Here is a 27,630-nt window from a genome sequence, read left to right on the forward strand (position 1 = left end):
GAGAGACATAGGTGTACAGGATGGTACAGTATATCTTCCCTAAAAGAAAAGCTTTGCAAGTTTAATTAAACCCTAGTAATTTCACAGACCACAGGGTTGGAGAAGAAAAACTGTATTCTTACAGTTTTCTTACACTTAAAGAAATGTATTACTTTAGTCTAATGTTTCCCATGTAAAAGATTCCTAAAATTAATAGAAAGGAAATGCCCAGGAAAGGAAAGGTGTTGTTACTCATTGAAGTTATAAGAATGAAAATGGTATTTCTCAACATTTCTTGACCTGTCAAAATAGCAGTGATGTTCTTTTAACGTTATGAGAACAAAAAGTTTTTCATGTTGCATACTTGCCGGAAATGAGACCCAGGAGAAAGGCATTGTTTTCTGCAGTTATACAGTTACCAGGGAAACTGTGTACAGAAGTTAACCTAAGTGCAAGTTAAAAAATGAAGCATCTCATAAATTGGTATAAGATTATTTCAAAAAGTCTGGGCCAATCATGGCAAAGTGACCCTTGTAGAACTGTAAGGATTTCTTAGCTATGGTAGGAAATGACACTTACAGGTTACCTTTCTGCTATTTTCTGCTGTAAACCTTTTTAATGAGTGTTTTTCTAGGAATGACAGTCTTTAAGTAGTTTTTTTTAACCCCCCAACTCCTTCACCAAAAAACAAATAAACAAAAAGCAGCCAAACAAACAAAATAATGTTTGATTAGAATTTAGAGAAACACATAAACACATGCATACACACACAGAACTTTGGAAAACAGTATTTGGTAATCTTATATGTCAGAAAAATGGCTTACCTTTTCTCCTCTTTACTGTTTTACACGAAGATTATATGTGGTTTGCTTTAAAGAAAGGCCTGAATTAGCATCAAATTATTTCAAGTGTTACCATCATTGAGACTCAGTTCTTCCTTCTAAAAAATAGAATTATTCATAATCTCTACCTTCCATGATTATTGTGAAAATGAAATAAAGATAAATATATGTGTGTGTATGTATGTGTGTGTACATCACATATGTGTATGCATATACATGATATGTGGTATATATATATATATAATATTTATCACATAGATGTTCAGTAAATACTTAGAAAATCTTAGAGATAATTTAGTTCAACCTCGTATTCAGTTCAGAGAATTCCTTCTAAAATAGAACTGCCATTCAACTTTTCCTTAAATTCATCCAGAGACAGAGAGCTCACTACATTATAAGGCAGCCCCATATCATTAGTAGGCAACTGATTTCTTCCTTTTATTAAGTCAGAATCTGCTCCCTATAGCTTTTATTCATCAGATCTGAGGGCTTATGGGAATATGGAGAACAAGTGTATTCCCTTTTCCCTGAAGCAGCACCCACATCTTCTTGAGTCCAGAGAACCTCATTCCTGCAACTAGCTCTATTGGTAATAAGAGGCTGCTCCATGTGACCATAGGCAAGTTACATCACATCTGCGATCTTCAGTTTCCAGTATCATTAAATGGGGATAGTAATTCTTTCCCTGCTTTCCTGTCAGGTTTCTACTAAAGATCAAAATGAAATGCCAGATGGGAAACTGTGAAGTACCACACATAGTAACTATTGTTATTATATTTTCCAATCAGCCCCACTTAACCTTGCCCAAGGGGAGCAGTTGACCCGGCTTGGGGGAGTTAAGGGAAGGTGGCCTTTTCTTGGTTAAGCTCTGCCCTCTATAGTCCCAAGGCCAGAAAGCTGATTTGCATCCTCTTGGTTCCCCTGGCTGCTTTCTCAGCATGAGCCTTGCCTCTCTCCCCAGGTTCCCTAGTTGATGTTGCTCACCCATTTAGTTAAATGTTGTTTTGATGAGGTAGCCTATTTTGGTAAGTGCCCCTGGGGAGCTGCAGAAAGGTTTAATTCCCTTTCTTTTCCTTAATGTTTATCTAATGGTAAAGGATTGAGAATAGGTTCAATATCCCTGGAGATCCTAGGCTGAATGATTCAATAATGTATGTGTCTAGGGGCTGACTGAGAGACTTCACTTTCTGTAGAGAAGAGAGGGTTGGAGACACTCAACCATTATGCCAGGTGGGATGTGACTCATCAGGAGGTATCCCCAGGGCTTAGTGAGGGGCAGCATTAATGAACTAGAGCACAAGCAGTGGTGATCAGGACAGCAAAGCTGGGTGACATGTCCCAGTATGTGTATCTGTTGTCCCAGTGTAATTATTAATGATACCACCTTTCACTCTCAAAGTGAAATTTGGAAGATAAATTATATGTTCACCTTAGATATAGGAGGAGTGCTTGGTGGAAATCTAAGTCCTTTCTTTTGAGCTTCAGACCTGAATGTACAACAGCACACTATACGTAACCACCGAGATATCCCACAGTCACCTCAAACTCAAAAATGTCTCAAAAGTAAACTATCATCTTTCCTCAGCATGCTCTTCCTCCAGTGTTCCCCATCCCAGGAAAGGATATCACCTCCCACCTATTTCCTTAAGCTAGGAACCTAGGAATCCTCTGAGATATTTTAATCCCCCCATCCCTGCATCCAGTCCCCAAAGAATCCTTCAGCTCATCCTCCTCCTTTCTATTCCCATGGCTGCTGCCTTAGTTCTGAGTTTCATCCTTTGTCTAGGACCCCTAAAACTTTAATTTTATGTTTTCTATTCAGTCACTGAATCCAAGTGTTTCAAGATCCTAACTCTGTGCTCTATTAGCTATCTCTTCAAGTTCCCCTGTATGATCAAGCTTTTGGTGTACTTATCTCAATCATTGAGCCCTGTACCTTGCCTCTAGAAGCCAATCTTCTACTTCATATTTTCAATTGTTCATTCATTCATTCAACAAAGATGTTAAACATACTAAGTTCTGAGAGTTCAAATGTGTCAATGATACTGATTTAGTCAATAAATTTTGGTTAAAGCCTGCTGAGCAGTTAGGAAGTCATGAATTTGTATTTTGGATTCAAATCCATCTTCCACTCATATGCTAGAGTGTTGTTTCCAAAACATAAATTTCACTATGTCACTATGCTATTGAAAACACTCTAGTGTCTCTCCACTGGCTGTGTTTCAATATGGAGTAAGCCAGTGGAGAGACAAGTAAGTAAGTAAGTAACCCTTCTAGAGTAACATCCTTCCTCCCCTCCCCTTGCCTAACTCCTTCCCCTACCAGAGTATCCTTAGGGAGTAAGCAGTAAATTATCCAATGGTGACAGTAATAAAATTGAGCAGTAAAGTTCAGTTGATGCTCTATGTTTCTCTGGAATTAGCCTACCTACAGACAGCGTACACTCAGTTCTGCCCTTTGTGCTCTGCCCCACTGCTACCTGTGACTGGGAGGAGGGGGTAGGTTTCTAGGGTTCAGGATTTGTTGCCATCCACTTCAGTCATGTTTTCCAACCCAGCTTTTCTAAGTGGTAATTTACCTGCCTACAACTCTCAGTTGGATCTGATCTTGGATAGGGAGCAGAGGTATATAGTTCATTGAGTACTTCAAACCCCAACATTGAGGACTAAAGTCAAATTCTATGGTCTTATAAAAAAGTAGAAGAAATTCACTGCCTTCTCTTTCTGACAAGTGAGAGCATTTGCCGTTCTACAGTTGCTCAGTATCTTTTCTTTCCTTAGTATGCTCTTTTTGGAAGTCACCCTTTATGATGACAATCCACAGTCCAGGCTAAGCTTCACAGAGATCTTATCTGATCCCCAAAGAGACATGAAAAGCCAGCTGGAATCAATTTTGTTATACAAGTGCTGTCTGAGTGGCAGGCTCAATGGGCCCTTACAGTCTCTTCAGCCCCACACAGCTCAGGAGAGCTGCACTCTGATGTCTGATTCTAACATTGAAGCAGCTTTGAGTCCTTGAGGAGGGCTTGAGCACTTACTGTATTGAAGTAGCCACCCCCAATCTGGATATGACACTTTATTGGCTATATGGATGAGAATGAATTATCCAGTCTCATTTGCAAATAATACTGAAAGGACAATTTACAGTTTTGTTTGCATAGACCTTCTTCCTTTATTTATTTTATATTCTTAGAAAACCATGCTAAATGCACAAAATTCTCCCATTTTACAGATGAAGAAACTCAGGTTAAGTGACTTTCCCAAGGTTCTTCAGCAAGTTCAAAGAAAAGCTTGGAAAATCCCCTCAGAATTAGTCAGAATCTTAAGGACAGTTGGGAATCTCCCTTAATGATGCCTGCCAAACCTACCATCTTTTACATCTGAGTAGAGCTTTGTACTCTTGAAAACACAAGATATCACAGTGGGAAGGGGCCTTAGCAAGCATGCAGTCTAACTCAATCCTTGACAGATGGGTAAAACAAGGCCCAGAGTAAGCATGAGATTTTCCTGAGATTTTGAAGTGAGTCTGACAGAGATAGGAGCTGAGTGTAAGCCTCCAATTCCTAGTCTAGTCTCTCTCTAGTAGAGCTGCCTGAAGAAGACATAAGCCCATTGTGCAGATAAGAATATTAACCTCAGAGAGGTAAAGCATATTGTTCAAGATGCCATGACTAGAGAATGGGAAAGATAAGATTAGCTTTAGAGTCAGATGATGACACTTGGCTGACTAGGTGGGAGTTATTATTAACTATTATTATTGTTATGATTATTTCTATCAACTTCAGCTTCACTTGATGGCTCTGTAGCTATCATAAATTCAGGCCTTTGATGATTCAGTTTCATTGTTACTCATTTTCATAGATTTTTTTCCTTTGTTACTAATGTTTTCATTGTGTGGCATGCCTTTAAAAAATAAGCTATTTCCAAACTCCAGATTCTGATTATGGGTTTCAAGCGTATGGTGTTTCTCCATGACACTCACTAACTGCTACACCAGAGCCCAGCATCTGTTAAGTTGCCTACAAACATTTGACCTTTGGACGTGGCTTTTTCTCTTTTTTTCTTTTGTAATCAATAAATCACTTTTGATGACTTTAATGGAAATTAAATAAATGAATAAAATCGGGCTTTCCTTTATTATTGTCCAATTATGAAGTTTATATTTTCAACAGCAAATGGGGGCTTGTCGGATGCAAAGAGCAGACAATTACTGAAAATTTTAACCATGTGACTCTGGGGGTAGAACCCAGGTCTCCAGGAAGATCACCATAGTACCTACTGCTTTGGGTTCTTAGTCTTTTTGGGACATTTCTAAGCCCTTAGACCTTCTGGAGCACTGGTGTGGGACCAAACAGATCTGGGTTTTAATTGCAGTTCTCCCATTTATCAGCAGGATGCTTTGGGGAAAGTAACCTAATTTCTGAGTCTCAATTTCCTTATCTCTAAAATTGGGACAATAATAGCTACATCCTAAGATTATTGGAAGGATTTGAAATAAAGCACATTAAAAATGCTTTAAGTGGCTTTTAAGTGGTTCATAGTAGGCACTCAACAAGTATTAGTTACTCTTCCTATTCCTAAATGATTCATTAATATCTGTTTGATATTGACCAAAATGATTGTGCTTATGCAAACCAAAGCACTTATATCTTATCTGCCCATTTTGGCACATAAATCAATCATCCATTCAACAAATGTTAATGTCTACTATATGCCAGGCCCTGTGCTGAGCTGGGTCCTGTTTATCCAGTGATAACAAAACAAATGTGTTCCCTGCTGTCATGGAGTTACAGCCCAGTGAAAGAGACAGAGATCTCATAAGTAAATGAGTAGATAAAATATGTAAGTATAAATTTTAATAAATGCTTTAAAGGGGGAAAAACAGGATTCTATCAGAAAACAAGATGACCTACTTTAGAAAGGGTAGTTAGGAATTTCTTCTCTGAGAAGGTAACATTTAAACCAAGAATAGGAGGATTCGGCAAGAAGCAGCTGTGAAGGCTTGAGGTGAGAATGAAATTAGGGTGTCTTTCAAACCCAGCCCTTTGGTTATTCCCACAGACTTCTACCATCCCAAAATAAATTGGCATTTTTTTTTTTCTGAGACAGAGTATCACTCTGTTGCCTGGGCTAGAGTGCCATGGTATCAGCCTAGCTCACAGCAACCTCAAACTCCTTGGCTTAAGCAATCCTCCTGCCTCACCCTTCCAGGTAGCTGGGACTACAGGCACGTGCCACCATGTCAGGCTAACTTTTTCTATTTTTAGTTGTCCAGGTAATTTCTTTCTACTTTTAGTAGAGATATGGTCTTGCTCTTGTTCAGGCTGTTCCTGAACTCCTGAGCTCAAGCAATCCTCCTGCCTTGCCATCCCAGAGTGCTAGGATTACAGGCATGAGCCATTGCACCTGGCCTTGGCATTTTTATATGTATGTAGCTCTGTATGTACTCTTTTCTCCACCTCTAAAGTCCTTTCCCATTTCTCCAACTGGAATGCCAAATTCCAAGTGTCACATTTCGAAGACTCCTTAATCTCCTCAAAGCAGGTATCATCCCTCCCACCTGTGTTCCCCTATGCATTTGTGTTTAACTTTATAATAATATGTGGTAATAAGTGTATAATAGGTATTATTGAGCACTTACCTTGTGCCATGGACTATGTTAAGTATCTTACCTGAATCGTTGCATATAATCTTTACAGAAACCCTATGAAGGGGGTACTATTATCATCCCTATTTTATAGAAAAAGAAACTGAAGGTATAGTCACTTACCCTGACTGTCAAATGCATAGTTTGGATTTGAATGCCAGGTCTTTTCCCTCCAAAAGCCAAACTCTTAAGCCCTTGTGCTATGCTAGAGCCACATTTCTTTATTTCTTTCCCCCATTAGACCTTGGGATTCCTGAGGGTGGGGTCTTATGTAGTTCACCAGTATATATATTCTCAGCACACAAAACAAGCTCAGACACAAAAGAGTTAACTATTTGCTAAAAGAATGTCTTGGCAATTACAGATCCTGACTGATAAAGACAAAATCACATAACAAGTAAACAGGTCTGTCCTTTCAGCCTTCAGGCACAGTCTGTACTGTGGCCTCTGCTGATCTGATTTGTGCAGCGATTGACAGCCTGGGTCCCTCTCCTTCAGTCCTGTTAATGGCATTAGCATCTAGTCAATAATGCTCAGCATTTCATTTTACCACTTTAATTAACAAATTCAATTTGTTCAAATTGCTGTGAAAACAAATTAAAAGCTCAAGAGTGGGGCCTCCAGGAGGGGGAGGGAAGGCAGGGGATCTGCATGGATTAGTCTGGGTGTTGATTTGCTCTTTGGAGCTTATAGGGACCTGGACATTGTTTGCCTTTCAACCATCTTCCTATCACTGACCCAACAGAATGCCTCAGTGATACATCCAAGATCAGGAAAATCAGCTCCTATACTTTCTAGGTTTTGTCTTTTCCCCTCCATATAGCCAAGTGGGGACCCCATTTTGCTCTTTGACTTATCTCTCATTCTTCAAATACTTTCAACAACAACAACAACATTAATAATAATGAATAGCCCCCTGGTTTAGTGGTTCTTAACTGGGGATGATTTTAACCTACAGGGGACATCTGACAATATCTGGAGATATTTTTAATTGTCACAACTAGAAGGAGGGTGGTATCTAGTGGTAGGCCATGATGCTGCTAAACATCCTACAATGCACAGGGCAGCCTCCCTCACAAAAGAATTATCTAGCTCAAAATGCCAATAGTGCCAAAGTTGCAAAGCCCTGTTCTAGTCCTTCTACAGTTTTCTAAGCATTCTCCTTGATAATTACAATGCCACTGTGAGGCAAGCAGGATGGAGACTGCTGACACCAGTAAGAGTTGAGGAAATTGACAATCAGAGTTCAAGTGATGTACTCAAAGTGTACATTTAGTAAGTGGTAGTGATGAGACCAGAAAAAGATCCTTTACCATATCTAGCTGAATTTTAAAAGAGTGGAAAGCATCTTTTGGAGGCTATGAATAGCTTTTTGGGGAATGAGAATGGTTTACAGATATGTACCTGTTCCCTACATACCTGTTAGGGGACAGTCTAGAATTGCTGGAAGCAGACCTAGGAGAAGGTGCTTATGAGGAGTGAAGCTGGGAAAGTTCCTCTTGCCCCTCACCCCTGATAGTTACATCCAAGGACTGCATATCAGTGACACACTTATGAATAGAAATCATCCACTCACAAGGTAACCTGGCTCTCAATATTAGTTATTCCAATGCTGGGATTCAATGATGATTTTTCTGTTTTTTTAATATGGAATGCTTCATGAATTTGCATTTTATCTTTGTGTAGGGGCCATGCTAATCTTCTCTGTATTGTTCCAATTTTAGTATATGTGCTGCCAAAGAGAGCACCCAATGATGTCTTTTCTATCTCAGAAAGCAAGAAAGAAAAAGTAAAGTCAGAACTACATAGAAGTTTTGTAGGCAAAAATCAAAACCAAAAAGAAAAACTTGAACCCTTTCTAGAGGTTCTGACAAATACACAGACATATTTAATAAATTGGGAAAGGAGGAGGGTGGGAAGGCAGAGAAAGAGGAGAAAAGAAAGGAAAGAGGAAAAGATGCTGATGGAAGTTACTGCAGAGGATCAATAGAAGCTTCAGAGGGAATTTATTCACAGGGAGGAATAGTCTAGCAGGATGGAGCAGCCATGGACCCTGAACATCAGCAGGCAGTGGTGGCTCTTACTATAGTCAATAAAAGCCAGGATATCTGACCAAGATTAATGGCTCTGCATGTGTGAATCAGAAGAGATGAATCACTAAATTCTGTAACACTTTGGATCCCAAGGTATTTTCTGCAGAATACTATTGAAATGAGTATAAAGAGAAGAGCACTTCGTGGTAGCATTGTTCTGTGGCAAGTTAATTTCTGGCATTGAGATACAGGATTGGCATTTCACTTTCATTTTAATAGGTCACAGATTTGCATCTCTGAAGATAATGGCAAAGATGAACACAATATTCAAAGGAATAAAGTTCTAGCCTAGGAGTGGTTCCTAGATAGACTGAGGCCTAGTATTATGAAGTCTTAGCAGAGTCTATATGGTGGCAAGTTATACCATGAGGAGTGTACAAACACTTGTAAGAATCCTTAGAATCCTTGGAACTATCTGAGGAAGAGAAATATTACCTGGATTTACTGCTATGAAAGACAAGGGTATAGGGATATAGAAATGTTAATATTGTTCATGTGATCTCAGTTATAATTAACAGGATGCTAAAACCCATGCCATTAAATTTGTTCATGTTATCCCATTTCATCCCTATAACAACATGCAAGGTTGTTTTATCCTGTTCATTTTCAAAATGGAACTCAAAGAGGTTAAGTTACTTGCTCAAAGTCATATACCAAGGTGGTGGCAGAGTTGGGATTTGAAGCAGGATCTGTCTGATTCTAAACAGCAAGCTATATCTATCCTACGATGTCAGGGCCCCTTATAAGGGAAAAAGAGGAGTGACCCAAAGGGCCCAATTTCTTCATCTGGCTTCAACTCACTTTCCAATGCCATTTCTCTTACCCATGGAAACCAATGAGACCTCTGGAGACAAGCAGTTCACTTTTTCCTTAGTGGGACTGTTATGTAAAACCAACAAGGCATGTTTATAAACTTAGCAGTTATAGACATAGCCACATAGGGAAGCCTGACATCTGCCATTATAAACTCCAAGGGTGATGTATCTCCTGCCCTTTGCCCAGAGTAAATCAGGTCTTTGTATCAGGCAAAGAGCTATTGAGGAGGTGCCTTAACAGAAGACATAGGCCTATTGAAGTACTCCCTGGAGAAATATACCCATTCCTTCAGTGGTCTACTTAGAGCTAGATGCTGAATTATTATGATGGGAGTGAGTATGTCAAAGAATATGGCTTCAGAGCCAGACTTGCCTGATTTTAATACTGAATTCCTAGCTTACTTCCTGAGTGATGGGCACATGACAATTTCTCAAATCCTCAGGTTCCTCATCCATTAAATGGGGTAACAATGAAACTATTAAAGCATCTGTCCCCAACCTTTTTGGCATGAGGGACCAGTTTCATGGAAGACATTTTTTTCCATGGACCAGAGGAGGGGGATGATTTGGGGATGATCCGAGTACATCACATTTATTGTGTACTTTATTTCTATTATTACTACATTGTAATATATAATGAAATAATTATACAACTAACCATAATGCAGAATCAGTGGAAGCCCTGAGCTTGATTTCCTGTGACTAGATGGTCCACCTGGGGGTAATCAGAAACAGTGACACCTGAAGTATGTTGCTTATGTCCAGTCTATTCTATAATCTCCTTTTGGTTGCTGTCATTGCAGAAAATCATGTCTCCAAAGATAGGAGGTAGGAAATGGAAGCAGGTTTTTCAGTGCTTTTGTGGCAATCTCGGGATATTCTGCCTTGACTTTAATCCAGAATGTATGGAGATTTGAAGTTGTCTCAAACATACTTTTAAGGCCATCATCATTTGTGATCTCAAATAGTTGATCCTCTTCTGGCACAAATTGATTCACCTGGCTTATTCATAAATGGGTCATGGATCCATTTCTTCCCAGTTTGGGGGTCTTTTGTGGTTGGGAAATAATGCTCAAACTCTATTGAAAGCTGAGATAGGTGATAAGGCACCTGCTGGGAGAAAAAGGCCCTGGCTCAGGCTCTTTCAAAATCTCTGCTAATGTTTCAAACATGTCAAAAATCCCAATGTTCACTTGTCACCTCCATAATTACAGTTTGGCTTTGAATGTAGCTGCTTTATCTGCTGACTTGAACACAGTTGTTGTTCTCCCCTGAAATGACTGAGTTCGTTGAGCAGGTTGACTATGTCACACAAGCAAGCAAGTTTTGCAAACCATTCTGTGTCACTGAAATGTGCTGCCAGTTGTGACGTTTTTCTAAAAGAAATCTCTGGAATGGTTCTCATAATTCAAAAACTCTAGCCAGTGATCTATCAGAAAGCCCTTTCACTTCTGTGTATGAGAAGATGTGTGTGCTCGGTGTCCATCTCCTCACAGAGCTGCACAAACAGACATGAGTTAAGGGCATGTACTTTAACGTGGTTGATAATTTTAATCACATCCTGCAAAAAATTGTTCAGGTGACATTTTTTGGCTAGCCAGAATTTCTCTATGGATGACACAGTATGTAGACTCACATTCAGAAGTAACCTTGACCCAAGAAGTGAAACCAGAAAGCTGTCCAGTCATGGCAGTCACTCTGTCCATGCATATACCAACACAAAATGACCAATTCAGTTTTCTTGATATGTATCATTCAAAGACTTGAATAGCTCTGCAGCTGTGGTGTTGGTTGGCCACAAAAGTGCATATAACATATCCTCATGCACATCCTCCTGAAAAATATATTGTACAAACACAAGCATTGTTGCCTTGTTGTCAGTATCAGGAGACTCATCAACCTGGATTGTGTACCATGGTGACTCATTAATCCTCTCTAATGATTGTGCCTCAATATCCCCTGGTATTTCATCAATTTAAATAGTTATGGTGCTAGCTGAAAGAGGAACACATGCCACCTTTTGAACTGCAGCCTCTACTAAAAGTTCAAATGTCTTTTAGCAGCAGACAAGATTAACTCTTCACCAATAGAAAAGGGCTTCTTAGCAATGAGGTTAGCCACTAAGATGATGCTGTCAGTGCAGACACATTTGATGAAACGGTGGCCTTCAAAAATCGCTTCTGTTCTTCGTGTTCATGTTTTTTTATTTTGAATACTCCAAAGGCTTATCTTTAATGCAGGGTGCTTGGTCTCCATGTGGTGAAGCAGTTTTAAAGGTTTTATGGCTTCATTGGATAGCCAGTCACCACATATTATACAAAGCAGGCTTGGAGAATGTGAATCACCTGTTGCAATAAACCCATAATTTAAGTAGGACTTTTGGTATTTTCTTTTAAATACAGCTTTAATTTTTTGGCAATCTTAGAGTCTTCTGCTGTCTCATCATTAGGTCTTTCCCTGTTTTCAAAGAAGTTCTCCAGTGATGTTTGTTTTTTACTCATTTTTGCTAGGGTTAGCTTGTGGGCTTACCAAAACTGTGATTGAGACAAGTACATAGTGTAGGAAAGAGATGGAGACAGAAGTGATAAATAAAATAATGGGTGGGCTGCATGCAGACTAAAATTAGCATTGGATTCTGACTTAAAGCCTGCCACCAGATGCAGCTGTACAACTCAAGTATATCAACACACTTGCCACTATAAAGCTTGACACAAGATGCAGCTTAATTGTCATTTGCCACTCACTGATAGGGTTTTGATATGGGTCTGCAAGCAATTGATTTGTTATGGTCTCTGTGTAGTCAAACCTCTCTGTTAATGATAATCTGTATTGGCAACCACTCCCCAGTGCTAGCATCACTGCCTCAGCTCCACCTGAGATCATCAGGCATTAGATTCTCATAAGGAGCACACAACCTAGATCCCTCACATGTGGTTTACAGTTGCATTTGTGCTCCTATAAGAATCTAATGCTGCTGTTGATCTGTAGGGAGGCGGAACTTATGCAGTGACACGAGTGATGGGGGGTGGCTGTAAAAAGAGATGAACCTTCCCTTACTAGAGGGTTGGGGACTGCAGTATTAAAGGATTGTTGTGATGATTAAATGAGATAACTGGGGCAAACAAGCTAGAATGGTATCTGGCATATAAGTACATGCTAAAAAATGTTAGCTCCACTGCCCATATTCCTAAGTCTTCCTCTTACACTGGAAGCTGTGTCTCAATTTAATGTTGTCCCACAATTTGGGACAAAGCCCAAGACATAGTAGGTATTCAATAAATGAAAGTTTGATGGGTAGATAGAAGGTAGAAGAGTAGTGAGAAAAAAATTAGGGCTTATGTTCAATCCAGATTTGAATCACAGCCCTATCACTTTCTAACTGCTGTGTGTGATCTTGAGCAAATTACTTACCTTCTTCCAGTCTCAGTTTCCATATTGGTAAAATGGGAGAATACTAACTTGCCAAGCTTAGTAATGATAGAAGGTATTTACATGCCACATACCTGGCAATTAGATGGGTTGGCTATGAATATTCCTACTGGTGGGGTCTGAATATTTATCTGTATACTTTCATTTTAAACAAATTATCTAAGCATTGCCTTTTCCCCTTTATCATAGTTATTTCCTCTGATTATGCAGAAAATATGGGAAATATGTGTGAACAAGGGAGTCGATCTCATTGTGCCTTTGTATAGTCAACATACTCATATAGATCGTCTACAACTGTGCGTGCAACATTGTATTAGGGCTGAGAAATCAATGGGGACAAGACTGACAAGGTCCCTGCTTTAATACAGTTTATATGCTAGGGGGGTGGCAGGAGTGACAATAAATAAACAGACAAATAAAAACGTATTGCTTCAAGAAAGTTGCAAGTGGCTTCAGTTAGCCATGCTTTTGTTCCTCGGAATGAAGATTACCAGATGATGCTAAAGAGAAATTCTGAGCCGCTCTTATAAAGGTGATGAGTATGTATGAAAGTTGAAATCTTTCAGAGCAAAAGTGTGGCTATTTAAAGGTATTTCAGTTACCTCATGAAGCAACTTGACTCTCATGGGTCCTTATGCCCTTACACACACACCCACTGATGCCAGCTCCAAGATATACTTAGTAATGTTTACTCAGCACATGCTATGTTCCAGGCATTGTGCCATGCATCAAAGCTACAAAGATGATTAACCCATGGTTCCTGCCCTAAAAAGACATGGTTCCTATGGCTCACAGTCCATTCATGGAAATAGCTGGAAACAGACCGGCAGTACCATGTGATTATCACTTGAATGAAGGGGAGCACAAGAAGCTAAAGGGCACTGGGACATTGTCATTGGTGGCGGTGATGGGGTGTGTGTGTGTATGCATGTGTGTGTGGTTTTAAGCCTCCCTGAGGTAGAGGGTGGGCTGAAGCTCAAAGAAGCCTTCTTGGATATAAAGCTATTCTGAGGCACAGACTAATAGAACAACAGAATGCTGGGGTTAGAAGGGTTAGATGGCATCAGGCCCAGTTTCCTACCCAGGATTGTAAGCAACATTCAACATTTCCTGACTGCACAATCCCATATGCAAGGCCCTGTGATAGGCACTGAGGATATTACAGTAAATAAGGCACTGGCCTGCCTCAGTCAGCTCACATGTGGTATGTAGTAGTTAAAGTAACAGCATGATAAATCCCAGAATGAAAAGAAGCTCACGGTGGGGATAGGGTGGCCAGCTGGCACATAGAGGAGAGATAGGCAGCTAAGTTTTCTCAGTGTTCAGAGTGGGGCTAGTGAGGTCTTCACAGAGAAGGTGATGCTTGAGTTGACACATGAAAGCTGAGTAGATGTTTTCTTTTCTCCCATCCATCAATCCATCCATCAAATTGATTGATTTACTCATAAACTACTTGAAGACTTACTACAGGTAGGCATAACTGAGGCAGTATCTAAGTAAAATTATGAAGTCTTTAGACTTTACTTCAGCTTCATAGGCTGTCAAAGGAAAAAATTCTTATAAATAATATAGTCAAACTCCCACAATTTTATAGATGTGGAAACTGAGCAACATCAAATAATTAAAGTAGCAGCTAATAGAGACAGATGTAGAATCCCAGTGTGCCCACACCCCAGGTCTCACTCTGTTATAACCCATTGCACCTTCTCCAGTCTGCCTTTTTTGGGACCTATCATCTCTTGGCCCCAAGGCATTCTAATACTCTCTTGCCCTGGCCCTTTCTGGTTGGTCAAACATTTTCCTAGCAAAGTTTCAGAAAATGTTTCATATCAAGAAAAACAACTATAAGTGTTACACATGGGGGAGGCAAGGCAAGGAATAAAGTCTTACATTATACTAATTCATGACAGAATTCAGTTTCCTTCTTTCTACTACAAAGTCTAACTCCACCAAAGGGTGTGAAGAGGAGGGAGCATCTCTGTTTAGGTGGGCCCTAAAAGATGACATGATATTATACCTAGAAAACCCCAAGGATTCAACCAAGAGACTCCTTGAATTGATAAATGAAATTGGTAAAGTCTCAGGATACAAAATCAATACACAGAAATCAAAGGCATTCATATACGCCAACAACAGTCAAACTGAGAACCAAATCAAAGACTCAATTCCCTTCACAATAGCAACAAAGAAAATAAAGTACCTAGGAATATATTTAAAGAAGGAGGTAAAAGACCCCTATAGGGATAACTATGAAACACTGAAAAAGGAAATAGCAGAGGATGTAAACAGGTGGAAGAATATACCATGTTCATGGGTCGGCAGAATCAACATTGTTAAAATGTCTATACTACCCAAAGTGACCTAGAGAGTCAATGCAATCCCTATCAAAATACCATCATCATTTTTCACAGATATAAAAAAAATAATTTTATGCTTCGTATGGAACCAGAAGACCCCATACAGCAAAGAAGGCCCAATACAGCAAAATCTATTCTAGGCAATAAAAACAAAATAGGATGCATCAATTTACCAGACTTCAAACTATACTACAAGGCTATAGTAATTAAAACAGCTTGTTATTGGCACAAGAAGAGGGACATTGACCAGTGGAACAGAACTGAGAATCCAGATATAAAACCATCCTTATATAGCCAACTAACCTTTGACAAAGCGGGTAAAAACATACACTGGGGAAAAGAATCCTTATTCAATAAATAGTGCTGGGAAAACTGGATAGCCACATGAAGAAGACTGAAACAAGACCCACACCTTTCACCTCTCACAAAAGTCACCTCACACTGGGTAACAGACTTGAACCTTAGGTGTGAAACTATTAGAATTCTAGAGGAAAACATTGGAAATACTCTTCTAGACATTGGCAAAAAATTTATGAGGAAGACCCCAAAGGCAATCACAGCAGCAACAAAAATAAACAACTGGGACCTGATCAAATTAAAAAGCTTCTGCACAGCCAAAGAAACGGTCAAGAGAGCAAATAGACAACCCACAGAATGGGAGAAAATTTTCACAAGCTACACATCTGATAAAAAGCCAATAACTAGAATCTATTTAGAACTCAGGAAAATCAGCAAGAAAAAATCAAACAACCCTATCGAAAAATGGGCAAAGGACATGCACAGAAACTTCTCAAAAGAAGACAGAATAATGGCCAACAAACATATGACAAATGGTCAACATCTCTAATCATCAGGGAAATGCAAATCAAAACCACAATTAGATATCACTTAACTGCAGTTAGAATGGCCTTTATCAAGAAGTGCCCAAACAATAAATGCTGGCGTGGATGTGGAGAGATAGGAACACTCCTACACTGCTAGTGGGACTGCAAACTGCTTCAACCTCTGTGGAAAGCAATATGGAGATACCTTAAAGTGATATAAGTAGATCTACCATTTGATCCAGCAATTCCACTACTGGGTATCCACCCAAAAGATCAAAAGTCACTTTATGAAAAAGACACCTGCACTCGAATGTTTATAGCAGCACAATTCACAATTGCAAAGTTGTGGAAACAACCCAAGTGCCCGTCAATTCATGAGTGGATTAATAAAATGTGATATATGTATACCATGGAGAACTATTCAGCTTTAAGAAACAATGGTGATATAGCACCTCTTATATTTTCCTGAATAGAACTGGAACCCATTCTACTAAGTGAAGTATCTCAAGAATGGAAAAACAAGCACCACATGTACTCACCAGCAAATTGGTATTAACAGATCAATACCTCAGTGGACATATAGGAATAACATTTATTGGGTGTCTGGCAGGTGGGAGGGGCACGAGGGGATGGGTATATATAAACACAATGAGTGAGATGTACAACGTTTGGGGGATGGTCACGTTTGAAGCTCTGACTCGAGGGTGGAGGGCGGCATGGGCAATATACATAACCTTAATACTTATACCCTCATAATACACTAAAATTATAAAAAGGTAAATAAAATAAAATAAACTATGCGGCTAGTTCAGGAAAAACTTCACAAGTAAGGAAAACAGTCACAGAAAGATGTGCAGGGTTATGCCCTACTACAGTTTCTAACGGGTGGCATCATCATTTCTTCCCCTATGGCATAAAGTGTCCCACAGAAGTTCAGGACTAAAACAGGCAAATCAAGCATACAGCCCTCCAAGTTCAGCTGGAGGCACTTCAAATGGTGACAATCATGGTAACTATGTAATTATTGCAACAGGATGACCCTCTTTATTCCATCCTTTCTTGCCTCGAGAGTGGAGAGGCACTGCCATTATTCCGTGGTGCTGCCACGTTATTGAGGTTCCAACTGAAAAGTCCTTCAAAGTTCACAGAAGAATTAGAATTCTGACAAGAAAATCAGGCATGAACCTTGGGTTTTAGTAATAACAATCAAGGATTACACATATACACACACATCTTATTCTCCTCATAATGTCCCTGGAACACAGAGATTGTTACCTCCATTTTATAGGTGAAGAAACCTAAGAGACAAGGTTGGGAAGTAGTAGGGCCAGGATCTAAACCCACACTCTATCCCACACCAAGATCCCAGGACCACATTGATTCACAGGGCACACTCTAGCTCAAGGTTTTTATGCATACCCATTTCCTGCTGCATTTTCCTAAACACCTGTGGTAGACATACAAGCCCCTTCAGTAGACCTTAAGCAAGCTATGGAACTGCTTTGGGCCTTAGATCCACATCATGAAAACAAGGATACTACTTATTTCATAGATTTGTGAGCATTAAGTGAGAACAAGTGAGATAGCATATGAGAGAGCTTTGCTTTGTTCTGATATCTGGTAAATACTCAGTTAATAGAGGAAAAAACTCCCAATAAATTTATTTTTCAAAATATGACTCAACTCTCTATTGTCAAGTGCTCCCCAATATGTGTTTTAATATAACACAGACCCTTACTTACTGTCAAGAGTCAATGTTAAGAGTCAGTAGAGTGGAATATTAAGAACAAGGGGCCGGGCGTGGTGGGTCACGCCTGTAATCCTAGCACGCTGGGAGGCTGAGGCGGGAGGATTGCTCGAGGTCAGGAGTTTGAAACCAGCCTGAGTGAGACCCTGTCTCTACTAAAAATAGAAAGAAATTAATTGACCAACTAAAAAAAATATATATATATATATATACAAACAATTAGCCACGCATGGTGGCACATGCCTGTAATCCCAGCTACTCAGGAGGCTGAGGCAGTAGGATCGCTTGAGCCCAGGAGTTTGAGGTTGCTGTGAGCTAGGCTGACGCCACGGCACTCACTCTAGCCTGGCAACAAAGTTAGACTCTGTCTCAAAAAAAAAAAAAAAAAAAAAAAGCAACTAGGGCTTTGGAGCCAGTCTTTCTGGCTCAAATCCCTTTTTTACCACTAATTAGCTGTATGATCTTGGGAAGTTACTTAACCACTTTGTGCCTTAGTTTCCTCATCTGGAAAATGGAGATTGTGAGAATTCAGTGAGTTAATACACGTAAAGTCCTTACACTATACCTGGTACACAGTACAAGCTCAATGCATGTTAGCTAATTATTATCATCACTCTGAATATATGAATAGATATTCTTCCTCTGAACCTTTGTTCATGCTGTTCTACACATCAGGAACACCATTCTCTTCACTACTGAAGTCAAGCCCTCAATGGTTAGCTCAAGATCCACCTGTTTCATTACCCTTTCTCATTCTCCAATGTCTCAGAAGTCATTTTACTGTCATTAAAGTCATCTGATTATTTTAGGCATGTGTGCTCTATCATCCCACAAGCACTGACCACATTGTGAAGTGAACACTTTGTGCTTCTTAACTCTGAATCCTTACCATAGGGAATGGGGCCTGACCCATGCCCTGTGATCTATGACTCATTCAGTAAACATTTGCTGAATGAATGTATAAAAAGATAAATATACTTATATAGTTGTGCACACCAATTATAGGAGGTGTTTATAATACTTAGTGATAGCTTGATCAACAAGTCAAGGTGTAGGAGAAAGAGCAATGGACTAGGACACAGATTATTCTTGTTTTGAATTTGGCTTTGGCACCTCAGGTGCAAGTCCTTGAGCAATTTGTTTTGGCCCTCTGTGCCTCAGTTTCTTCCTTGGTAAAATGAAGTGGTTGAAAAAGATAAAGTCTGAGAACCTTTCTATCTCTAAGCTTTGTATCACAAAGCAAAAAGTTAGCCTACACTGTGTTGGGTTCCTTTCACAAGCACTTGGTGCCATGCTCTGTGCCAGGCACTGGGGACACAGAGATAAATGACACACATTCTCTGTCCACAGGACTCACAGTTGAGTGACAAACACAGACTTACAAACTGATAGGTACATGGGAAGGAGACGAGCAGAGGGAAGCACAGAGGACTTGATAGCCCCAGGGCCGGGGAATTTGTTGGTGTCATCCTGGAGAAAGTAAGAGCAAAGTCAGTCTCTATGGAGAAATGTGAGCAAGACAGAAGTGGAGGACACAGGCCAACAATGGGACCCAAGGGCACACCTGAGGCTCTTGGAAAAGCTCTTTATCTTAGAGTCTGAGCCTTACCTTCTTACTTTCCCAGGAACACAGTTTGCCTGTGGCCTTCTTTTCAATCCTTCCATCACACTGTGCTCCTTTCCCTCACCGCAGAACACTTCTCTCTTTCCTACCTGCACCTTCCTCTCCTCTTTCTCTCTCCACCCTCATCTAGTTAGCATTTTTTTTAAGAGAAGTGGGTCTCGCTATGTTGTATAGGCTGCCCCCAAACTCCAGGGCTCACACAGTACTCCTGCCTCAGCCTCCTGAGTAGCTCTGACTATAGGAGTGCGCCACGGCGCCTCGCTGACTCTTACCTGTTCTTTGTGCCCAGTTCAAAAGTCACCTCCCCAGAAAAGCCTTTCCTAATGCTCCAGGCTAGGTTAGGGCTCTCCACTGTACATTTTCTTAGGACCTTGTTCTCCTTCATCACATTTTTAAATGACTATGTGTTTAGTGGCTTAATGTTTGTCTACTTTGCTAGAAGGAAGGCTTCACAAGGGGCAGGCACTCTCTTACCCATTTTATCTCTAATACTGTGTCTTACATGGTACAGTCTCAATAGTATATTGACCCTCCTTATGGTAGGGTATCAATATATATTTCCAGAATGAATGAATAGAAGGACAAAGCATGATAGAGAATAGAGGGGGTACCATTCACCTTTCTCTTTGTTCACACTTTCAGCCTATTATTCCCTTTTCATTACATTAAAATACACAATGTCTCTGAGGCTAATGTTTTTCAGTTATTCTGTCCTCTCCTATTTTTCTGCACTAACCTAAACTGGACCCTTAGAGTTTCAAGTGCTCAAAACAGGTTTGTACAATGAAAGAATAAAAGAATACCAGTCTAAGCTTCTCACTGTTATTAACTCACCAGAGCCTTTCCTACCCCTCAAAATGCAACAGACTTCCAGGATATTCACTAATAAGACAACTCAGTCTCATAATGTAACTGATTTCAGGTGAGGGCTGATAGGAACACTGACTGATTGAGCAATCTCACATTAAAGTATGAATGACTGTCCTTTGAATCTTTTTCTTTCTTTCTTTCTCCCTCCCTCCCTCCCTCCCTCCCTCCCTCCCTCCCTTCCTTCCTTCCTTCCTTCCTTCCTTCCTTCTTTCCTTCCTTCCTTCCTTCCTTCCGTCCCTCCCTCCTTCCTTCCTTCTCTCTCTGTTGTTCTTTTAAATTTTAAAAAATGACAGCTTCTAAATCCAGGTAAATAAGGTACTAGAAATATATGGAAGTGAAAGTGAAAAATATGTTTCTTAACACCATCCCACAAAAGCAGGATGATTTTTTACAAAGGCTGGAAAACAGGTCCTTAGAGAAGATTTGGATTATCTCTTTTCACTTATAAATGCAGAACGAGAAGCCTAGAGTGGGCAAAGACTTGTTTAAGGTACACAGCAAAGCATGTCACAGATGGGACTAGAACAGATCCCTCCTTGCACCGGTCTGGTGCTCTAGCTCTTTGCATGTTTCCCTTGTGCTCTGTTGGCAGTTTGTATATTGAGCCCTCCTGATCTCCCTTTGCACTTGCTTCCTTGGCCTTCTCAGCCTGTGTTCCTTTCCCTGAGTCCCACTGACAGGCTGCCTACCACAGTTGCCCTTGCTGAGCACTGCCACAATGCAGACAGTTTTGCTACCTTTCACTGATTCATCCACTTGCCATCTGCTTTCAGATTTCTTCTGAAAATCCCAGTGTTTCTGCTGTTCCCTGAGATCTATCATGTCTTACTCCCCTGCTAATGGGCTCAATAAACAGCTGCTTTAATTTAGCCTTCATCCATCTCCAGGCCATCATTTTCCGAAACTTACATCATCTATTTTTTCACTGTCTTGCATTTTTTGATTCACCAATTTCAGAGAATTTAGTGTGTCTGCAAGAGCAAAGGTGAAGCAATGATGCCTTTTCTGAGGAATCCTATTGATGGTATTCACTCCTTTATTCATGCGGTATTTAGTTCAATGACAGTTCTTTGATACTTGGTATGTGCAGGAAGGATAGCTAAAGAAGTGGAATGTACTGTTGCAGTCCTGGTCATTGACATAAGAAATAAACACATAAAAGTCTAAAAAAAGTAAAAGGATGTCAATTTGGGGTGATAAAAAGGGAGCTTGAAACAGTGACAGTAACGTGTATTGCACACTCACTCTGTGTTGCAGGATGCTAAAATACATGTTCCCTCTGAGGCACTAGGAAATGAGGAATGCTGTATTCTGAAGAAATGTCAGAATTTATACAGAATTCCCAAGTACATAGCTAGGAACTGAATATAGGACTCTTGAAACCCTTGCTCACTTCAAGGATCTAAAGGAAAAGAGGGTTGGAAATAAAAGAGATTTTATAAAAGGAATTTTGGAGCCTGGAGTCCCACATGCTATCCCTCCAAAGCAGGGTCCAGGGGATAGTTCCCCCCTCACTCTGCATGGGGAGAGGAGAACACAGTGGGCTGATTTCTAACTCCTTCCTGAGAAATCTAGTGAGCAAAAGACTGTGAAAAAATTGAAGTAGCTACACTGAGATAGGCTGATGACCCTGGTGCTTGCCAAAGCAATAGATTCTGAGCAGATGTGGGATGCATGGCAACTAGAATCAGTTTGACATGATTTGAACTCTTCCTCAGGGTCTATATACAGCAGATCACCAGGAAAAGCAGGAAATGCTGCGGGGGCAGCGATAGGAGGAGGAAAGGGACACAGTCTCCAAATGATGGTTGCCCTTGAACAGAAGAACCTCCAAAGAATGCATGAAAGCACCCACAAGAGAGGGAGTCAGCTGCAAACATCTGCCAGGCACAGAGAGCCTGAAGCTAGCTTAGAAGCCTGGCTTAGGAGAAAGCCAGCCAAGTGAGATCCTCTGTTCTCTCTATACTCTCCCACTTCAACCTTGGTGAGTTAATGGGAGAGATGAGTGAAAAACAGAGAAAAGTCAGTACTTTATCCCTAACCCTGCAAGCTCCCAGCTGGAAATAGGCATTGGTTAGGGGATGGAGGCATGGAGAAGACAACACTAAATCAAATGAAGAGTTTTGATTATTGTCTGGGCGTGGATATTTAAATTACTGAATTGAAGCTGTGTTTATTCATTAGAGTGATTGAAGGACTTTCTATTGCCTAAAAGTGGAATTTTCATCCAGGGCAGGGTAAGCCCTATTCCTCTAAATAGATCTGAACCTATAGATAGGAAACAAAAATAAAGCTGCTTTTATGAATACGCTCTGAGAATTGCATACTATATCAATGTATTATTGGCTACACATATATGAACACACTCAATGTTGATAACAATCTTAGAAAAAAGTAATTTTATTGTCCCGATTATAAGAAATGAGAAAAATGAGAGGGAGATTAAGTAACTTGCCCAAGATCACCAGCTAGCCAAATATAAGTACTTGTAAGCACTGTAAACTTACTATGGGTGAGAATATATTTCCTCCCTCGCTGTATCCTCTGAGCTCAGCAATGACTCAGTAGCTACAACCAACATTGTTTGAGGGGCGGCTTTCACAATGTTATGTTGGAAATAAGTGCACAAGAGGGGCTTTAGGCCTTTCAGACCAATTGAGCCAATTGAGACCAATAAAGAATCATTAGGACCCACCTTTAAGGGTCCCAGATCCATTTTCTGATCTCCTGGCTAGGCCATATCAGCCATGCATACATTTTGTCCTTTAGACACAATTTTAAAATCTTCCCTATTTTGCTATTGCTTTTATATTGCTTTTGCCCTGGGGAGTCCTTCCCACTCTCCTCTGTCTTACTTCATTCCACCTCTTACCATCTCTCCTAGTATTTAAGTTCCTCTAATATGTCTTGGTACTTATAGCCATAACATAACATTGTCCAATAACCTTTACTTAGGAACCTCAAAAATCTAGATAAAAATGTCTAAGCAACCTCATGTCATATAAGATTTGGAGAAATTGTATAGGTTATCTGGTCTGAATTTTCATTTTAGAGATATAAAATATCTTAGGTCCAGAGAGAGGAAGTAACTAGATCAAGGTAACATAGATGTCAGTTTCAGAATTGAGACTAGATTCAGCTCTCTTATCTCTTACTCCAGTGCTTCAAAGAAAGGACTGGTTAGTATGGACCGGCACTGTTGGCGATGGTATTAGATGGTGGGATCTTTGAGAGGTAACTAGGTCATGGGAACCCTAGAGAGTTCTCTCATCTTCTTTCTGCTATGTGAAGATAAAACAAGAAGATGGAAGTTTGCAACCCAGAAAAAGACCCACGACATAACCTGTCCATGCTGGCACCCTGATCTCAGACTTCTGGCCTCCAGAACTATGAGAAATAAATTTCTATTGTTTATAAGTCACCCAGTCTATGGCACTTTGTTATAGCAGCCTGAAATGACTAAGACATTACCTCAACTGTGGTCAATATTTTTTACCAGAATTGTTGAACAAGTTGGAAAAGTGACATGAAGTATGGAGTGAAACACATTATTATACTCATCCCTATGGTGGCCTTAGGAAGGAAGCATTATTGTCTTTATTTTATTTTATTTTGTTTTATTTTATTTTATTTTTTTGAGACAGAGTCTCACTCTGTTGCCTGGGCTAGAGTGAGTGCTGTGGCATCAGCCTACCTCACAGCAACCTCAAACTCCTGAGCTCAAGCAATCCTGCTGCCTCAGCCTCCTGGTTAGCTGGGACTACAGGCACGCGCCACCATGCCCGGCTAATTTTTTCTATTTTTAGTTGTTTGGCTAATTTCTTTCTATTTATAGTAGAGACAGGGCCTCGCTCTTGCTCAGGCTGGTCTCGAACTCCTGAGCTCAAGCAATCCTCCCACCTTAGCCTTCCAGAGTGCAAGGATTACAGGTGTGAGCCACCATACCCAGCCAATTGTCTCTATTTTAAAGATGCAAAAACAAAGCTCTGAGGAGTTGGATAATTTGCCAAGGTCACATAACTAATAAATGGAGAAATCTAGACCTAAAGCTAAGTGTTGTATAATTCGAAAGCTCCAGTCCCTTTAACTGTGCAGCTTCAGAATGGATTTGAAAGGTCATTACTAAAGATAAGTTTTTTGAATGAAAGTTAAGAAATAAATAAGAGTATTACTGGAATAAGTGTACAACCTTTCCAGGAAACTACTTTGAGGGTATAACACTTATGTTCATCCATTCATTTTCTCATTTCATTCATTTAGCAATTTTTTTCGTACTTTTTCTTTTTCTTTTTAATTATTATGGGTAAATAATAGTTGTATATCTTTATAGGATACATGATGTTTTAATGTAGGCATACAATATATAATAATCAAATCTTGGTAATTGGGGCATCCATGACCTCAAGCATTTATCATTTCTTTATGTTAGGAACATTCCAATCCCACTTTTTTAGTTATTTTAAAGTATATCCTAACTTATTGTTGATTATAGTCACTGTGTTGTGCTACCAAATATTGTTCATTCCATCTATCAGACTATATTTTTGCACCCATGAATCACCCCTACTTTATTGCTACCTGCCTGCTACCATTCCCAGCCTCTGGTAATCATCATTCTGCTCTCTATCTCTATGAGATTAGCTGTTTCTAATATTTAGCTCTCACATATAAGTGAGAACATGTGAGATTTGTCTTTCTGTGTCAAATATTATAGCAAACATTAACTGAGCATCTACTAAATGCCAAGCACTGTGCTAGGCATTGAGGATACAAGCTTGGGCAGAAAAGGCCTTGCCCTTATGGAGTTTACATTCCATTTGGGAGTGGAGGACAATCAGACAATAAAGAGAATGAACAAGATAATATGAGACAATGGCAATATCAGATGAAGAAAATAGAGTGATATAATAGAAAGTGAGAGGAGAGGGGAGGGGAGGAGCTAATTAAATAGGGTGGTTAGTGAAGTCCTCTGTGAGGAGGCTGGGGTAAGGGTTCACAAGCAAGAGAATGAATGAAGGGAATGAATATTAATATTCTTGGAAAACACACAAGCAGATACAGAAGGAATGAGAGCATTCTCCTCTCTTTGCTGTGATTGCTCCTCTGACTTCTGAGGAAAGAAAGAAAGAACAATAAGGAAGAGAGGTCCAGGGCAGAGAAATATGATGTACATTGAAGATGATGGGCTTTGGAATTGGGTAGATCCCAGGGTGTTGAACCTTGGGTAAATTCTTTAGCCTCTGAGACTGTGTTCATGTGTGAAAATGGGGATAGTAATTCTTCCTTACTAGGATGCATGAGGATCATCTGAGATAACGAGTGAGGTATTGTTTCTTAGTTGCTGGCAACAGAAGCTGACTGACTGATTAAGCATAAAGGCAATTTATTAAAGGAATCTGGTAGTTCACACAATGAGTTGAAGGTCCAGAGAAAGAGTTTGAGGTTAAGTTCCATGCCCCAAACCATGCTGCAGAACTAGTTTTATGAGAAAACCACAGCTGCTACTCCCACCACTAAGTACCAGATGCTACAGTTACCACTACTGCCACTTCTGTGCTACCAATTCAACTTTATTGCAACTATGACGCTGCCAGCACTAATGACATTCCTGGGCCAGGAAATTTAAGGTTGCCTTTATTGCCCAAGCATCATAGATGCTTGCCTCAGGATTGATTTCTTGCGTGGTGCTCCTGACTGGTGGAGTCTATATCATATACCTGTGCCCTAGGTGCTGGAAAGGCTGGGGAAATGTGTTTACTAACTTCTACCTTGAGGTAGAAGGACTCAGGAAGTGTATTAAGGGATTGAGCAGCCAGAAAACATGACAAACACCCATTTGGAAGGAAGATACCTAGCAAAGTGCCTGGAATCTACCATATGCTCAGTAAAAGTGAATTTCTTTTCTTCTTTCAGTTGCACAGACTTATATACAGCTGATCCTAAACTCTGAGAAAGTATTAATAATGCTGTATGGGTAGATGAAAAGGCCACCATGTACTATTCAAGATTCCCAGAGAGGAATCGTAAATTTAGCCTGTGCTGTAGACACCTTCCAAAGAGACAGGATGCTAACTGGGACTTGGCTCAGAGAAGGAACAACGTGCTTGGCATTTGCCTTAATCCAGCCTAGCTTAGAGGTAGAGTAGCCTGATTAAATGAGGTAAGTTGAGAATTAGACCTCAAATTAATTGCTGATCTATCACAAAAGCTTTTGATTGGGGGAAGAAACATAAAAAGACAGACTAAGGAACTTCAGCAGATAAATGATGGGTAGTACAATTGGTCTCACTGCCCTGAGCAGTGTGCTTAGGGGGCCCCAGGCAAGTAGGCCACCTCTTTCCTTCTCTGTCTGCATTTACTCCCATAACTGGATATATGCCTCAGTTTCCTGATTAGCACTTCAATTCCCTCTCCCTGACACTTCTCCTTTTGCCCTTTAGGACTACAGACCAGCCCTGGACTCCAGAATATTTGAAAACCTGTCAAGATCTTTGCAAATCTACTCCCTATGCCAGATGCCCTCAACCCAGATAAGATCCTTCCAGAAATAAACCACATCCTAGATAGAAGCCAATTTGACACTACAATTTATGAGTGAAATACAGTTTACAAGTTACTTTCTTATACATTATCAGATTTGATTTCAATAACATCTCTGTGAATTTTATGTTAATACATTAAACATTTATTGAATGCTATTGAATCTTTATTGTGTCAGGCACCAAGCAGAGACCCAGAGAAGGGGAAGTGACCTGCCCAAGAGCACACAGCCACATTTTGTGTTCTTCTATCTTGCCTTAAAGGTTGTCAAGATCAAATGAGATACCATGTGAGAAAGTGCTACATAAAAGCATGAGGTTTTTATTATTAGTGTGGCTATAATATATAGCTCTTGTTTCTAAGCCACTGCTCTGAAAGTTTGGGTAACATAACATAGACATGGATTTCTGTGAGTATGATACGAGCTTGTGCTGTGCCTCAGTGTCTCTCTGGTCCCACAGCTTTGTTCCTATATGACCTCCAATCCTTGCTCTCATCCTGTTCCTTCCCTCCCCTTCTTTAATTACATTACTTCAGACAGGGGTAAACCATTGTTGCCCTGAAAATTACACTACAGATATGGAAGGTAAAGGAATTTTTGAGGCTAAAAATAGCACTGACTTCATGAGATAAGTGAGGATTACAACAAATAATGTATATGCATAATAAATAAGTGATATTTACTATTATTACCTTCATTTTAAATATATAATATAAGGAAAACAGGGCTAAGCATGGCTAAGCACTATGCACAGGGGCACACGGCTATTAAGGAGGGAAGGGAGGATTCAGAATCAGACTGGTGTTTCCCTGTGCTGCACTATCTGCAGACCTGTGCATGCCTTGAGCTTAGTGCACATCCTT

At 40.1% G+C, this 27,630-nt stretch overlaps 1 protein-coding gene and 1 non-coding gene across 6 annotated transcripts in view; both read right to left on the minus strand.

The window, feature by feature from the left end:
• The window catches only part of AGBL4 (AGBL carboxypeptidase 4), a 1,333,072-nt gene that overhangs the window by 412,597 nt on the left and 892,845 nt on the right, over positions 1-27,630 (minus strand). The window lies entirely within an intron of this gene.
• Positions 8,109-8,215, minus strand: LOC142869722 (U6 spliceosomal RNA). The gene has a single exon (XR_012918295.1). It is a non-coding gene; the product is annotated as a U6 spliceosomal RNA (small nuclear RNA).

Source organism: Microcebus murinus, chromosome 2 (genome assembly GCF_040939455.1).
Source record: "Microcebus murinus isolate Inina chromosome 2, M.murinus_Inina_mat1.0, whole genome shotgun sequence".
In the NCBI taxonomy this organism is placed as follows: Eukaryota; Metazoa; Chordata; class Mammalia; order Primates; family Cheirogaleidae; genus Microcebus; species Microcebus murinus.